General features: G+C 42.6%; 1 protein-coding gene across 5 annotated transcripts in view; it reads right to left on the reverse strand.

Moving 5' to 3' along the window:
• Positions 1-14873, reverse strand: part of NLGN1 (neuroligin 1) — a 615380-nt gene extending 600507 nt beyond the window's left edge. The window contains exon 1 of one of the 5 annotated variants that reach the window (XM_043492244.1): positions 14086-14873. The gene's annotated coding sequence lies outside the window, so the exon portion shown is untranslated. The remainder of the gene's footprint in view (positions 1-14085) is intronic. The other 4 variants (XM_038417309.2, XM_043492242.1, XM_043492247.1 and 1 more) reach the window with 4 other exon arrangements.
• Between the last annotated feature and the right edge of the window lie 1280 nt (positions 14874-16153).

Raw genomic sequence — 16153 nt, forward strand, 5'->3', positions numbered from 1 at the left:
TGTTACTCCCCTACCCACAGCAGGTGGATGAGGAATGGGTGGGGAAAGCACAGAGAATGGGCAAAGCTTTTCTCTGCCCACCCAAGTCAGAGCCAACCAATCCACCTGAGTCAATGTGGGTTTGTTATAATTTGATATTGGTATACGCTTGCAAGAAGTTACCACATCACCCTGTAGCATGAAGGAAACAAAGAAGGAACTGTGCCTCTCAGACAACTTGAGGCAAAAGCAATAATTATCCCTAAGTGGTCACAGAGGAAATCAGTATCTGAACCAGGATTAGAAAGAGTTCTTGACTCTCAGTGCTGGAGACCTTGTCTCTTTCTGGTAATATTTTTATCCTTCATTTTACACAGTATTTTAGGGTGTGAAAAGAATGCCATCAACTAACAAGTGAAGGTGAACTCAAGCCACAAAGTTTGGATCCAGACCTGAACTTTATCTTAAACGTTTTTTTGGGTGGGCAGGGGAAGAGAAAACCAGTAATATAGAACAAGGAGCTTTTGGTTCAGGCAGTCTCTTTTACAAAGCACTTACCCCTCACAGGAAATCCATGAGAGCTTATACAATACTGAGAGGACTGCATGATTCTTCATAGAATTTTCTTCACCGTTTACAAGTAGATTTGAGATAAAACTCATTTTTATGGAAGTGTCACATAAAACTTATGGGGAAAATAAAAAGAAGGACATGAAAATTTACAGTAATGTTGTTGGACTTGTCTATACTCAAAAACAATGAGACTTGAAGGATCGAGTGGTTTTTCTCTCATAGTAATCATACATACAAAAGCATAATAGTCACAAGACTGAAGAGTAAGTGTGAGCCAAGAACAATGAAAGCATCTGCTTTTGACTCTTCTGAAAACCACTCTTTACTTAAGTGTTAGTTGCAGTAAAGGCCCCCATTCAGTCGACAGTCTCATCTTAAACAACCACTTTAAACTAAGGTTTCCAGTCTAATTTGTTCAATCTGTAATTAAAAAACACCTTTACTTAGCAACCAAACGTCACCTGTCTCTTGAATGGTTGCTTAAGACAGGTTGCACTTAGATGTCACTGTAGTTTTTTTTATATTCAGCTTGCTGTGTTTGAGGAATCAAACAACTGAAACACCAGAAGTTAGTTAGACAGACATGTTTTCATATCAGATTACAGGTACGTATATATAACAAAGTTGCATTCTAATTAAAAAAGAACGACTCTCGTTCTAATCACACAAAGTGTTTTAACACCGGTTTAACTCCATTGACTTAACTGAAGTTATTCCTTATTTACACTGGTGTAACTGATAACAGAAACAGGCCCATTGTGTGTATAATATTTGATACAGTACAATATCATGTAGTATAGAACATACATTTACAGATACTAGGTTTTCAAGGAGTCTCTGATTTCATGATTCAAAAAAATTGCTCCCAAATGCTCAGATCCCTTTGCATGCCAAGGAGATTTGTCACCCATTGCCCTGATCACTCTACTTGTTTGCTTGCAGCCTACTTCTCCTCCCTTTACCTTCTTTATTTAGGCCATGAGCCTGCAATTATCTCCGTGTGAGTGTAGAGGTCCTCTTGCCCCAGAGCTCACTGCAGGAACAGGTCCTTAGAATGTAAGCTCCTCAGGGTCCAGACTGTGTTTTATTGTGGATTTCTATAGCACCTCGCACAATGAGGTGCTGATTCAGACTGAGGCCTCTGTGTGCTCTGGACTACAAATAGTAAATAATAATAAGTGCAGTTAATAGCTTTTCTTCCTTAACTGAGAAACTTTAATTTTCACTGTACCGCCATTTTAACAATAAAATTGCCAACTGGCTATGGCTTTCATCTGCTGTCCAGCCACTTTTAACTTTAATTTTCTAATAAACATGCTTAGTTGGAGGCATTCAGGGTTTTTTTCCTAGTTCAGACTTTTTCTTAATGAAATATAAAAATTAAATATATCTCAGCCAGTGGTGAGGCTTTACTGAAAATAAAAGATAAGTTAATTCTGCAGTAGGAACGCTGAACAAAAAGAAGAGACAGAAATAGTCAAAATAAAATGCCACCAGCTCATGCAGGGCCTTTATGATTTAGCATACACTTGCTTTTGTTTATTTTAAACTTTATGTTTACTGAGTTTTGGTAATTAACAATATGAAATATTAAGAAACAGAACATGCACACACATGCATCATACTTCATTTGAAAGCTTATTATGTCTACTTTAGAATGAGGTACGATGTGGAGCTGTCAAGTTGTGCCATTACCATAGAAACAGGGATAAACAATGACACCCTCAACTCATTAAAATGATCACTTTGAAATATCTGCATTCATTTGTTGTTAGTTTAATGTCTATTGTGACAAAGCTCTGTCCTTGCCTCTGTGGGTCCCACATTTCCTGGCGGATTTCGCTAGCCTCAGAGGCTCACTGTGACCCTCCACGTAACCCTTCTTTCTCTAGAGACAAGGGTCACAGTCTACTGAGCCATTTCGTCATAAGCCAGCGAGGGAGGTGAGGAGACTTCCTTGCACAGTCTCTGTTGTCTCCCAGTCTCAGTGATTAAACTGGGGGCAAAGCGGGAGGGGAGCCCGGGTCCACCCTCTACTCCGGGATCCAGCCCAGAGACCCTAATAGTATCAGCTATGGTAGCTGACCTTTTAGAAACATGACATGTACAATTCCCTGGGCTACTTCCCCAACAGCAGCCCTCACTTCCTCAAGCTCCACTTCACCCTTACCTCAGGGCCTCCTTCTTTGTGCCTGATATGGTGTGTACTTCTCAGCCTCTCCAACCACACAACTTCTTTCCACAGCTCCTGACATGCGCACCCACCTGACTGACTGGGAGGCTTTTAACTAGATTGGCTTCAGGTGTCCCAATCAACCTAGCCTTCTCCCTGCCTTCTGGAAGGATCTTAATTGGCCTCAGGTGTCTTAATTGACCTGGAGCAGATTCCATTTCACTTAACCTGGTACCAGGGATTAGTTTAGTCTGGAGCTAATATATCTATCCCCCACTACTTTTCTATAGCCATCTGGCATTGCCCCGTCACACTATCTATTATTTCAAGACATAACATTGGATTTCTTTGTGACCTCAAAGCATCACAACAGCAATCTAAAGGGTAAAACAAAAATCTAACAATAAATGAGTGCAGCTATCACGGAAATGAAATAGCACTGATGACACTTCTAGTCAATATCATCATCTTATTTACCATTAGTTCACTATGCACATTTTACCACCCATGTTGCAATGATGATCCAATATCTGGTTCACCTATGTACATAGGCATCCAAATCTTTGTTTGCCAAAATATTCTTTTGCCATACTCTCCAAAACTGTCCTCACACGATCGGAGTTTGGCCAGTGACTTGTCCTTTTTAGATGACTAGACAGAGGTACTAGCAATTCAGATCTTTGTGGGTTTCCTTTTCTTTCTTGCTCTGGTCACACAGCATTGTGTGCCAGCTTCCTTGCTGTAGAGATTGACAGTTGTCTGTCTCTCCCAATTTGGCCAGATCTTGATGGTGGATGCCACAGTGCCCTTCAAGAACAGGACCCCGGTCTTCCACAATGCCTGAGCTCGAAAAGTGGAGAAATACGCCCCTCTGGCCAAAACCTTGAGAGTTAGGGGTTACCAGGTTCAGAAACATGGGAAATATTGGAGCCTTGGGCACATGGGACCCCAGTAACAAGCGAGTGTTGAGAGAATGCGGAATCGGTCAGTGCTATGCTAAGCCAATGACACAACTCATGGTGTTGGACGCCATCAAGTGGTCAAGGATATCTACATAGAACACATCACCGGACATCGGCAATACCAGGGAAAGTAGGCATTATATTTTCTAAATGGACAATCTACTCTAAATGCTCAATTACTAAGGGACAATTTTCACTCACTGCTGTATTTGCTTTCCACAACCAACTCTCTGTATAACTTTTCATGAGTGACGTACCCAAATACTTGGATGTTAATATTTAAACTGTATTGTTAAATTTATTCACCGAAATGTGGATTATTGCTGATTATGTACTATATGTATCTTATGACTTTTAAAACAAACTCTGTATTTGTCTATAATCTAAGCACTATACCCAGATGTACAGACACTCTTTTCTTAACCTGTGTACTATATAATTTTTTTAATATTAGCTTTAATAAAAATTTTAGCTCTGTTTGTTTTGACAAAAGGAGGCATGGATCAGCATTCACTGTTGCACTCCCCATGAGTACCCAGCCTGGGGAAGCTAATGGTCCAACCAGCAGACCAAAATTTGGTGATGAATCCTGGTCATGTGACACCTGAGGCACGTTGCGCATATGCTAAGAAGAAGTTTTCACAACATTAAACACAGATTTCCTTCCCCCAACGATGCAATAGGGATGACATCACAAATGGAAAGCATCCAGCAGAGGGCAACAAAAATGATTAGGAGACTGGAATACATGACTTATGAGGAGAGGCTGAGGGATCTGGGATTGTTTAGTTTGCAGAAGAGAAGAATCGGGGGATTTGATAGCTGCTTTGAACTACCTTTAAGGGTGTCCCAAAGAGGATGGATCTAGACTGTTCTCACTGGTAGCAGATGACAGAACAAGGAGTAATGGTCTCAAGTTGCAGTGGGGGAGGTTTACATTGGATAATAGGAAAAACTTTTTCACTAGGAGGGTGGTGAAGCACTGGAATGCATTACCTAGGGAGGTGGTGGAATCTCCTTCCTTTGCGGTTTTTAAGGTCAGGCTTGACAAAGCCCTGGCTGGGATGATTTAGTTGGGGATTGGTCCTGCTTTGAGCAGGGGGTTGGACTAGATGACCTCCTGAGGTCCCTTCCAACCCTGATATTCTATGATTCTATGAAATCAGAGTCACATCCTGTTAATGTGTATGCAGCAGGAAGTATGTTGCAGAAGTCAGGGGTGAATGTGTCACAAATGATATGCACAGGTCTGAAGTGATGCTTGTCAGTTGTGCTGGGGGCGCTGCCTGTTTCAATCCATATGTAATCTGTGTGTTCCATTTTTGGAAAGTATGAACAGCAAGGATCAAAACAGCTGCATCAGATAACCTAATTACTATGGGTCCTTTGACACCAAAAGACCCGAAAGCCACAATGCCATATGCAGCATGCAGAAGCATCCTTATGTCCACTGCCTCTTGAGTGTTGTAGAAGTCTTGGGCTTCTTCAGCACCTCTACTCGTGAAGAACTTTGCACCACTGGAAAAGCCTCTAGCAAGAAGGAGTGTTTGTGTTGGGTGTGCTCCTCTGCTCCCAGGTGCAATCTGAATCATATATTCACAGAGGAATTTTACAAGTGACTGTTTCTTGGATGCCATGTTTAGAAACTTTTTTCATGGAGGCAGAGGTCATCCATCAATTAACTGGTATTTCTTGCCTCCAACCTTAGATCCTGTTCTGCATTGTCTTTTCTGCATTTTTCCACAGAGTTACGGTTGTGATATCTGTCAAAGTCTTTTATTACAGAATTAGTTTTGTCAAATCCTTGTAGGACCTGCCTCAAGTACTCAGCAGCCAATTCATCAAATGTGTGGAATTTATCTCTAGCCATCATTTGTATGGCAGCCATAGCATCTCTGATATATCCTGTGGTTTCTTTGTTGAAGGCTTTTAGCTCATGGATTCCTTCAGCTTCCAGCGGATGCCCTAATTAAGCCTTGTCTGTTCTTCTTGTTGTTTCGTCAACATGGAAGAGGGCCATAGACACAGATCCTAATGAGTGACTAAGAACAGTTGCCATTTAAACATCATGGGGGGAGGGATAGCTCAGTGGTTTGACCATTGGCCTGCTAAACCGAGGGTTGTGAGCAGACCATTTAGGGATCTGGGGCAAAAATTGGGGAGTGGTCCTGCTTTGAGCAAGGGGTTGGACTAGATGACCTCCTGAGTTCCCTTCCAACCCTGATATTCTATGATAATTTCTGCATCTTGCTAAGGACAGGGTTATGTGGAAAACAATTTCTGAACTGATAGCTGCTGTGATTGTCCCTCTCTTGCCAGACTTAATTTGCTCAGCAAATATTTTCATGCGAGATTTCTTGACTGGCCTGGAGAAGCTACGTGTCCCATCAGAATCAAGTGAACCTCTCACAAATCTTACTATTTGTTCTTCACCAACATTTGCTATTTTCAGCAGAGACTATTGTACATATGATGTTACATACAGTCCAGTAGATATGTTGTTAAGCATCTTTGGATGTAATTCTGGATCAAATGGGTTTGTTCATCATATTGTTGATGACATGGCTGATAAGCGCAATAACATGCTCTTCGTCCCTCTTCAGTGCAGAGGCAAGGACTTGTATGTGGACTTTGTCTTCATCACTACTTCTTGTTAAGCCACTTCTTTCTCTGACAGCTTTTGCATATTCATAATAGGAATATGTGTATCATCATCTCTATCACATACTGATAAGTGTCACTGAATTGAAAAGCTAGCTGCTAGAATATTTCAAAGGCTACTTAGGCAATTACAAATTAAAACCTTCTAAATGCTACCTTGTATGTACAAGCTTACAAATGGAGAAGCATTACAATAGGAATTCACATACATTTATATCTTCCCACTATGTAGTACAAACCGTGGGCATGCAATCTACTGTTACTGGTGCACAACCTTCACTATGTGTGCACTCTGGTCAGCAAATTTCAACTGAAAGTACAAAAATAACATATGAGATACTTTAACAATTAAGAATGAGATTAAGAAAACATATCATGTTGGTATTTATGGCAAAATGTTCATAGTCACCATTTTAGCAATGTGCTAAAAAGCTTCATTTCTGGGGTTGGGGGAAGCTTGCCCATGCAAAACCAATATAAATCTTTTAATACACTGTTGTTTGGTAGCAACATTGTTGTTGTTTGACCAATAAACACCACATTAAGGTGTTGAAATTAATATAAACAGTAACAAGGGTAGTCATAGTCACGTTGTAGTTTTCCTGGAACTGTGCAAAAAATGACACTCTTATTTTGGGTACCATTGGTTCATCTTTCCTACAGGCTTATGGTACCATTTGACAGCTCCACATCATACCTCATCTAACATACATAAAATAAGCTTTCAAATGGTATATGATGGGGTGTGTGTAGAGTGGGTACATTAAACTCCAAAATATGGCCCTTTTTGGAGAACTGCTGCATGCCTATATAGGTCCCTGCAGAATGATACAGTAGTTCCATTGGATAATCAGGCAGTGCTGTGAGTTCTTTGACTCTTTTCCTCTCATCCTGTGACTATGCTTCTGCCATGTGCATTAGGGAGGAGGAGGTGGCAACATATATTTAACTTGCAACTGAATAAGGACTTGATCCAGCTCCCACAGAATTCAGTACAAAGACTCCCACTGACTTCAGTGGGAAGAGGATCAGACCCTAACTAAATAAAAATAGCTGGTATTTATGTGTATTCAGTCATTTTAAGTTAAAAATAATGGCAGTTCCATTATGAAAATATAAAAATCTTCCTTCAGATGGCTTACTTTTTCTTAAACTGTGTACCCATAGGTGCTACTATTGGTATTCCTCCTATTTATCCCCTTTTAATATCACAAATATATGGATATGATAAACTGTCTAACATGTCTAACTAGATTTCAGAGTAGCAGCCGTGTTAGTCTGTATTCGCAAAAAGAAAAGGAGTACTTGTGGCACCTTAGAGACTAACAAATTTATTAGAGCATAAGCTTTCGTGAGCTACAGCTCACTTCATTTACATGCATGTAGATGTATGAGCTTGCGTATCCTCCATGGGTTCTCTGACAGCAGTCCCATTATCTGTTCAGGACAGGTCTCCACTCCATAGGAACAAGACCTCTGAATCCTCTGCCAGCATACACACCAACCACATAATTCCTCCCTTCCTTCCTTTGTTTGTTTTTTCAGGGGAGGACACGCTCTGAGGCTTTCATTTTGGAACTACGTTTTGAGGTGGAAACATTAGTGATCAATGGCTCCATGTCTAGTTGGCAGCCGGTGTCAAGTGGAGTGCCCCAGGGGTCGGTCCTGGGGCCCGTTTTGTTCAATATCTTCATAAATGATCTGGAGGATGGTGTGGATTGCACTCTCAGCAAATTTGCGGATGATACTAAACTGGGAGGAGTGGTAGATACGCTGGAGGGGAGGGATAGGATACAGAAGGACCTAGACAAATTGGAGGATTGGGCCAAAAGAAATCTAATGAGGTTCAATAAGGATAAATGCAGGGTCCTGCACTTAGGATGGAAGAATCCAATGCACCGCTACAGACTAGGGACCGAATGGCTCGGCAGCAGTTCTGCGGAAAAGGACCTAGGGGTGACAGTGGACGAGAAGCTGGATATGAGTCAGCAGTGTGCCCTTGTTGCCAAGAAGGCCAATGGCATTTTGGGTTGTATAAGTAGGGGCATAGCGAGCAGATCGAGGGACGTGATCGTTCCCCTCTATTCGACACTGGTGAGGCCTCATCTGGAGTACTGTGTCCAGTTTTGGGCCCCACACTACAGGAAGGATGTGGATAAATTGGAAAGAGTACAACGAAGGGCAACAAAAATGATTAGGGGTCTAGAGCACATGACTTATGAGGAGAGGCTGAGGGAGCTGGGATTGTTTAGTCTGCAGAAGAGAAGAATGAGGGGGGATTTGATAGCTGCTTTCAACTACCTGAAAGGGGGTTTCAAAGAGGATGGCTCTAGACTGTTCTCAATGGTAGCAGATGACAGAACGAGGAGTAATGGTCTCAAGTTGCAATGGGGGAGGTTTAGATTGGATATTAGGAAAAACTTTTTCACTAAGAGGGTGGTGAAACACTGGAATGCGTTACCTAGGGAGGTGGTAGAATCTCCTTCCTTAGAGGTTTTTAAGGTCAGGCTTGACAAAGCCCTAGCTGGGATGATTTAACTGGGACTTGGTCCTGCTTTGAGCAGGGGGTTGGACTAGATGACCTTCTGGGGTCCCTTCCAACCCTGATATTCTATGATTCTATGATTCATACTTGAAGAAGAAATAAAACCATTTCTCTTCTTTTTTTCTTGATTTTTACAATGGGTCTTCAGTGTGTGCATGTGTACATCATGCTCGGGTGTCACCATTTCTCAGGAGGTTGCACAATATGATCTTGGGTATAACAGTCTTCAGGGAACATTGACAGTCTTAAAACAATTTGATCTCTCCCTACTTCCAAGCTATTTTATAATCAAAAGCAGAATCTTATTCCCTTCATCAGCACTTACATTTTGCCAAAAAACAGATTTAGGATTTTGTATGACCCCACTTAATTACCCTTCATAGAATGAATGTCTTTGGCCCTCTGTGGAGTATGTTATGGAAGACACTGGTAGGCCAGCTTGTTTAGTCATAAAGCAAATTACTGTAAGGATCCCATCATGGGCCATCGGCAGAGTCTGAACCCCAGACTTTCAGCTTGCAAAGCCTAGACCTACATGAGTAATACATGAGTTAAAGGAGTAACTCCATTAGCTGGCAGCAGCAACAGGCTGTTATCCTCTGTGCAGCCACTAGAGAATGGGCTAGGGCAAAGAATAAAATTCCTCAGCAAAATGTAAAATTAGTGCTGCCAGATTAGTATTCATTCATAACACCACAATGGCATAAAGACCCCATAAGCAGAGTTGGAACTGCCCCACTGCAATGGGGGTACCAATGCCAATATCATGTGCAAACCATCAGTATCACCCAGATAGGGGAATGGGAATGTCTGAAAGGTTTCTGCTGTCCCATGTGGTGGAGGCCACATTATCTATGGATCCCTTGCTCAGACCAGGTTTGTCTGCCCCTTGCACTTCCCTGGCCTATTGATGGAATGGTGAGGCCAATTTGGGATCCTGTGACCCGAGTGGGAGTTTTGCAAGATGTCTGCAAAAGGGGGTGCTCTGGCTCCAGGCTTCCCATCTCCATGTTCCTTTCAAGTAAGTCTATTTTGGGGAAGGTACCATTTCATTGTCCTGTATCATTTACTGCTTTTCTTCTCCAGATCTGTCCTATCTATTGCAATATTTGCAATTTTTCCAAATGTTTAACTTCCACCTAGTGGGTAGTGCATGGAATCAGAAGTCAAGAAACATGAGTTCTATTTACAGTTGCCACTGAATTGCTGTGACCTTCCATAAATCACTTACTTGGGGGGGAGGCTATTTCGTCATCTACAAAACTGGGGATATTAATACTTCCCCACAACTGTAAAGCCCTTGGATATTTTCAGATAAAAGGTATTATGTAAGTGCAAAGTATTACTAGTAACCATTTGAACACAGGTAAAACAAATCAATGTATTTGATACTAAAAAACCTGGGGCCCAGTACTCCCACTGCAGGGTATAAATAACTCCATCCTGTGATGTTACTCATATCAGATCTCTGTAATATTGTTCTTCCTTTAAAAGATGTTCCCAGTGCTAAGTTAACAACATGAGCAAAATGGAAACTGTATTTTACCTGTACCAGAAATTATGCCTAGAGATTTAATGTAGCATGCACTAGATCAGCAATGTTCTCTATCCAGTAATGAATTACTATGTTGACCTATGAACTTGAGCATTTGCCTACAACTGACTGTCACTTTAGGAATGGTGATCATCACAGCATATGTACCACTGAAATCTAGAGTCTGGTTGCAGCAGATAGAGTGGTTGTCTAAAAGAGAAATGTTCAAGTTAAAAGATCAAAGTTCTGCAAACACTGACTTCATGATCCCATAATTAAATCGCAGGCAAATGTAGAACAAAGAACCCCACAGCAAGTTTAAAAATGTGAAGTTCAGATGGATATGGCAGTTATGAGTAACCAGTTAATATTGCTAAATATTACTGAAGTTAAAAGGAAGGAAATTAAAAGAGTTGAATTAAAAATAAACCTGCCCGCACTGCAGGATAGGGTTGTTTTTTTTAAACCAGTGAGGGTAAAAGAGGATGGTTTGCTTGTTTTGGAGTAGAATGAGGTGCATATTAACTCATTTTGAAAAAAACTCCTTGGTCCCTTCCAGTCCTTAGTAAGGACAACAGGATTGGGCCCAAAGTTTCTGAGGGCATTCAGGTTAATACAAGTTATCAAACTTTATTCCAAGAAGTGTCAGAGAAAATGTGGTAAACAAAAAAATGTTGCCACCATATAAATCATGAAATAATGTTAGGGTTGGATTCTGAAATGCTTATTCTTCCTTAGAAGCACCTTTACTCTGCCAGTAGTCCCACTGAAGACAATGTTATCAGAATCTGCACATACACATTTTACAGAAAAAATACAAGGTAATGTTTTGATTAAAAAATCAGTTTCTTTGACTAATTATATTATGTTCAATAGTAGCCTGGAGAAACATATGATGAATTGAACCTACTTTTGTAATCACGTTTTTCCACGATGAATGATCTGTCAATAACATTAAATGGAATTCCAATTGAACACTGTGTGAGATATATTTAAAATAAATAATCAAAGTCGCCTTATTTACAAGTGTTGTCTCTACCACCAGCTACAGACTGTTTTAAAGATTACTAAAGAGAATTGAAGGGAAACTTAAGTAAATGCAAATCCTGAGCTTGAGCAATCTTTTAAAACAGCCAGGCTTCATTCTTCTGCAATAGTGAGTTCCCAACTGTCAAAAGACTGGCATTAACTTTTTATTTCAATTTTGGATACATCCTAAATGTAAATGATGGATCAAAAAAATCAAATCAGTAAATAAAGGAAAAGGTGAAAATAAAGTCAAGGGAAAGGGATAACATGAAAAGGGAGCTTTCCCCTCAGCACTGCAGGAGCTTCAATATATTCTGCTGCAAGAGTCAACAACATAGATCCTGCTTATATTTAAGATGATTGGAAAAGCTAACCACAGAATCAGCAAGCTTCCAAAAAAACCATTTACTTCTTCTTTTAATCAAAATGTAATCAGAAGGCCTAAGTGATGATTACGTTCTTCTTTCAGTATAAGTCACTGAAGCAGGCTGTTAGGCAGACTTCAGCTCCTGTCTATGCCAAGGACAATGTAAACATTACAACACTGAAAAGGTATGGTCAGGGATTACCCTTATTTCCAAATAAACTCTTCTCTGTAGGGTGGCCTGTTGCTAGTTTACAATGGTAGTCTAAAATCAAAGATATATTCACTTGATTCCATACAATGTGAGACCCACAGAAAGAAGCATCCACCTTTTGTTAAGGACACTTTTATTACCAAGACCCTTTTAATAACTGTTCAGTGTAATTACTTATTCGGGGGATGCAGCAAAAGGCTAAAGTTACCCTTACTAGAACACCCTTACTTATATTTATTTATAGACCGCTGTATTATTAGCATTAATATATTTCTTTGTTTTAAAAGGAAAAACCGTTAAATCCCATAAAAAGCCGAATATTTCTACAGTTGGCTGCTAACTGAAATTCTTACTCCTCAAGTGCCATGTGTATCATTAACTAGGACCTGGAAAAACACAAATAACTAGAGCAAGTTGATCGAGACCGAGAATCGATCATGTTTGAGAATGAAGAGCGGGCCAATATTCAGAATCCCCCCCCCCCGCAGTTATAATGCCCTGATTGCACAGCTCCGTCCAGACTGAATGTCCCGTCAGTGCAAAGTCACAACCCACATTCATTTAACATGCAAGGCAGGTGCTTTTCCATCATCCCCACCAGACATGCTGCTGAGCCCCTACAGAACAGTTTACATGTTTGGATTAAATTCCTGGGGGCGAAGGAAGGTAACTGCCTAACAATGCAGAGTGCCTGGGAACTACCCGAGCCACGGTGTGGGTGCGTGTGCTCTTGTCCTTACAGGGGCTGCAAAAGGAAATGCAGAAACTTTGGGGGGCCGGGGGGGGGGGAGGGTGGAGGGGAAGGCATGCCGGATTAGGGTAAAAGGAGGGAGGGACGGGGTTACCCAACAGGAGAGTGTGGAGACAAGGCAGGGGCAGGACGCGGTGTCTCCGCGCGGGTGCTGGAGCTTGCACTGCCCTAGCGATCTCTGCTCAAATAAATGTGTTAGTCTCTAAGGGGCCACAAGTCCTCCTTTCCTTCCCTTTGTGGCCAGATCTCTTCCCTCGTTCTCCTTTATCTTCGCTACCCATTCCCGTGGCCCCGGCTCCTTCGCCGAGCTGCAACTCACTAGCGAGCGCGCCGCATTGAGGCTGCAGCGGCCCCAGCACGCTCCTCGCGCCGGCCTCTCGCCCACCGAGGCTTTCCCGGGGCACACTCACGCTCTTGCTGAATCCCTCCTCGCCCGCACAGACCCACGCGCGCGCGCTATCCCCCCCCCCGCACACACACACACACACACACACATGCACAGACACACACAGCAGCCACTGGACACGCAGGGGTCAAGCGATCATCTGAGAGACAGAGGGGGAGCCGCCGAAATCTCAGGAGGGAAAGCCAAGAAGACACAAATCGCCAAGGCAGCCGGGCAGCAGGCCGGGCGGGGGGGGGGGGGATTTACACGGATAAATGAAAGTCCCTCATCCTGAAATGACATACCAGAGTCTGGTCTGGAGCAGGAAACGTCGTGTTGGTTACTCATGGAGATTAAACACCCACACCGCAAAAGGATTCCCCTTATCTTCCAATCTGAACCCTAATATCCACGATTCAGCCTCCTCTTGGTCCCTCTTGCTGAAATGAACCGCCCAGGGAAATTAATTTGCTTTTAGTGGAGGGAGGACCTGCTGCTTTTTGTTGGTGGTGGTGGTGTTCCACTGTCGAGTTCTCCCTTGGGGAATTTTAACTACTTATCTTTCCTTCTTTAAATGCAAATAAAGGCTTTTGTGTGCAGTTTTCCACAGGGATTTTCAGAAATACTGCCCTGCTCCAGAAAGTGCTTTCCGAAGATTTATTTTAAAACAGGAGATGGGTGTTTTAAAACAGTTACCAAAATATAGTCCAAACATGTGCACAACCAACAAACTCTTAAATATAGCGATGCGAGTAGCTGCGACTAGCAATATTAACGGAAGAAAGCAACCGTATGCATTATAAAAACTCAAAAGGACGGGATTGCACAGAAAAAGAAATCAGCCCAGGTGCTCTGAAAAAGAAGTTATTGGTAACCCACAGCAAATGGCGTTGCCCCAAATAGCTCACCCCTTACCTTATCACTACTCCTCGTTTGCACCTGATCTGCAACCATAAATACTTCGAGGTACTCAATGTGAAGCTAAATTGATGGCTGAATTTAAGCAATTTCGTCATGCGCCTCTTTTACAGGCTCAAAAGAAGAATGTTATGACAGTCCTCTTCAGTATCCATTCGCTCCCCAAAGAATTCCAATTTTCTTGAAAGAGGCAGAAACATATATATGTCTATATACAAACGGGTACTGTAATATATCCAACAAAAGGGGGGAAGGGGAAAATCAGAGAGGTCTCACTACAAACTTGGCAAGCAAGACGTATCCACGGATTTCCTAGCAGGAATGCAAACAACTGATGCAAAAAACAAAATTCCGAGGGAGATTTAGAAGCATAAACGCCACACTGGAAAAATGCATGAAAGGAGCACAAATGGGACGGCGGGATAAATCTTTCCTAGCTATACATCCGTCGGCAAAGTGAGCGATCGCCTCCCAAATCCGAGCCAGTGCAACTGCTGCAGTTCAGTTGCTTTCTCTCTCCCTGATGCTGCCGCTACCTGTAGACAGAGACACACGCACACATACACACACAGAGGGACCCACAGCGGTGCAACATGCCGGCTGTGCAAAAACGAGGAGCAGGTTAACCAATTAGCAATGTGCCTCCCTTTCCCTTCCTCCGATGCTCCCTCACAGTGGGGCCTGGATTCTGGGGGGGGGGGGGATCCCGCGCGTGTGTGTGTGTGTGTGTATGCGTGTGCGTCCTGCTCGCGCTCTCTCCCCCTCTCTCGTGTCTCTCTCACACTCCCTCTCTCCGGGCTCTACACTTGGCCAGCAGCAGAGTGGTGGCAGCACTGAGCGTGAAGGGCCCAGACGTCAGATGTGACGTGCACCAAAGACACAGAGATGCACGTGAGGGAGGAGACAACAATAGCAGCTGCTGGAAGCCTCTGCCCCTGAAAGTTTCCCCAGATCCGTTGGTCTGTCCGACCACTTTCCCCAGCTTCCTCCCCCTTTATTTTTCCAGTCTTTAAACGCAGGAAACAGGACCATCAGGACAGGGAATCCATGCAGCATGCTGGGAGGGGGGGGAGGGAGGTGTCTGCTTCAATATGTCCCCTTCTCTAGGCCTTTCTTCCCCTCTAAGTTCAGGAACAGGGATGGTCTGGCAGGAAAACACATCATCCAGGCAGTCAGTTTGTTTAATATTGCGTATGGAGAGAGAAAGAAAAAACAGCTGGACTGATCACCACCTATTTCCCCTTTTTCCATTCTATACATGCAGGAGCACATTAAACAGGCAAGAAAGTCCATCACTCACCGTGACATATATTCCATCATGCTCTTCCCCAGCAATGCCCATTGCTAATGGTGGTATGTGTGTTTTCTACACCCTATGCCCCACCTTAGAATGATCATAATCAGTTCAGTTCCACACTGTGCGTGCCCAAGACACAGAGAGACCACCCGGCCTCATCTTTCTATCTCTTTCCAGTCTGAGAATTCCAAGAGCTTTACCCATTTTAATTAATGAGATCCACAGATCCTCTGGTATAGTATTAATTACTATTATCATTGCCTATAGACCAAATTTTACAGGTGGTTGATGGAGGCTCAGAGAGGCTAGCTAACAGGTCACACAAAGGCAGTAGCAGAGCTGTGAATGGCATCTCAGAGTCCCGTCTTCCAGGTTTTGTCTAATGCAGGCAGCTGCATCAGAGCAAAATGGGCTCTGGTGCTACTTTAGCCAGTAAATTACCTTGGTACCAGTGCAAGCTTATTTTATACCAGTTCAGTACTTCTTTAGTGTACCACTGGTGATACATTGGTGTTACGACCCCAATGCCAGAAAATCCCAGGATAAAGCAAGAGACTTTGTCCCTTGCCTAACTACTACTATTGTTATATCTTCATAAATGTGCATGTTGCTTAACAAACAGATACAAGAGAGTCTCTGGCCTGAAGAGTTTACAATTTAAGTTAGGACATGACTTGAGCAAACAAGACATTGGGGATGTCAGGGCAAAGTGGAAAATTATGAATGGAAATCAAGAGTAACAGCAGTATCATATGGTACTAGTTGATG

The sequence above is a fragment of the Dermochelys coriacea genome, chromosome 9 (assembly GCF_009764565.3).
Source record: "Dermochelys coriacea isolate rDerCor1 chromosome 9, rDerCor1.pri.v4, whole genome shotgun sequence".
NCBI classification, from domain to species: Eukaryota; Metazoa; Chordata; order Testudines; family Dermochelyidae; genus Dermochelys; species Dermochelys coriacea.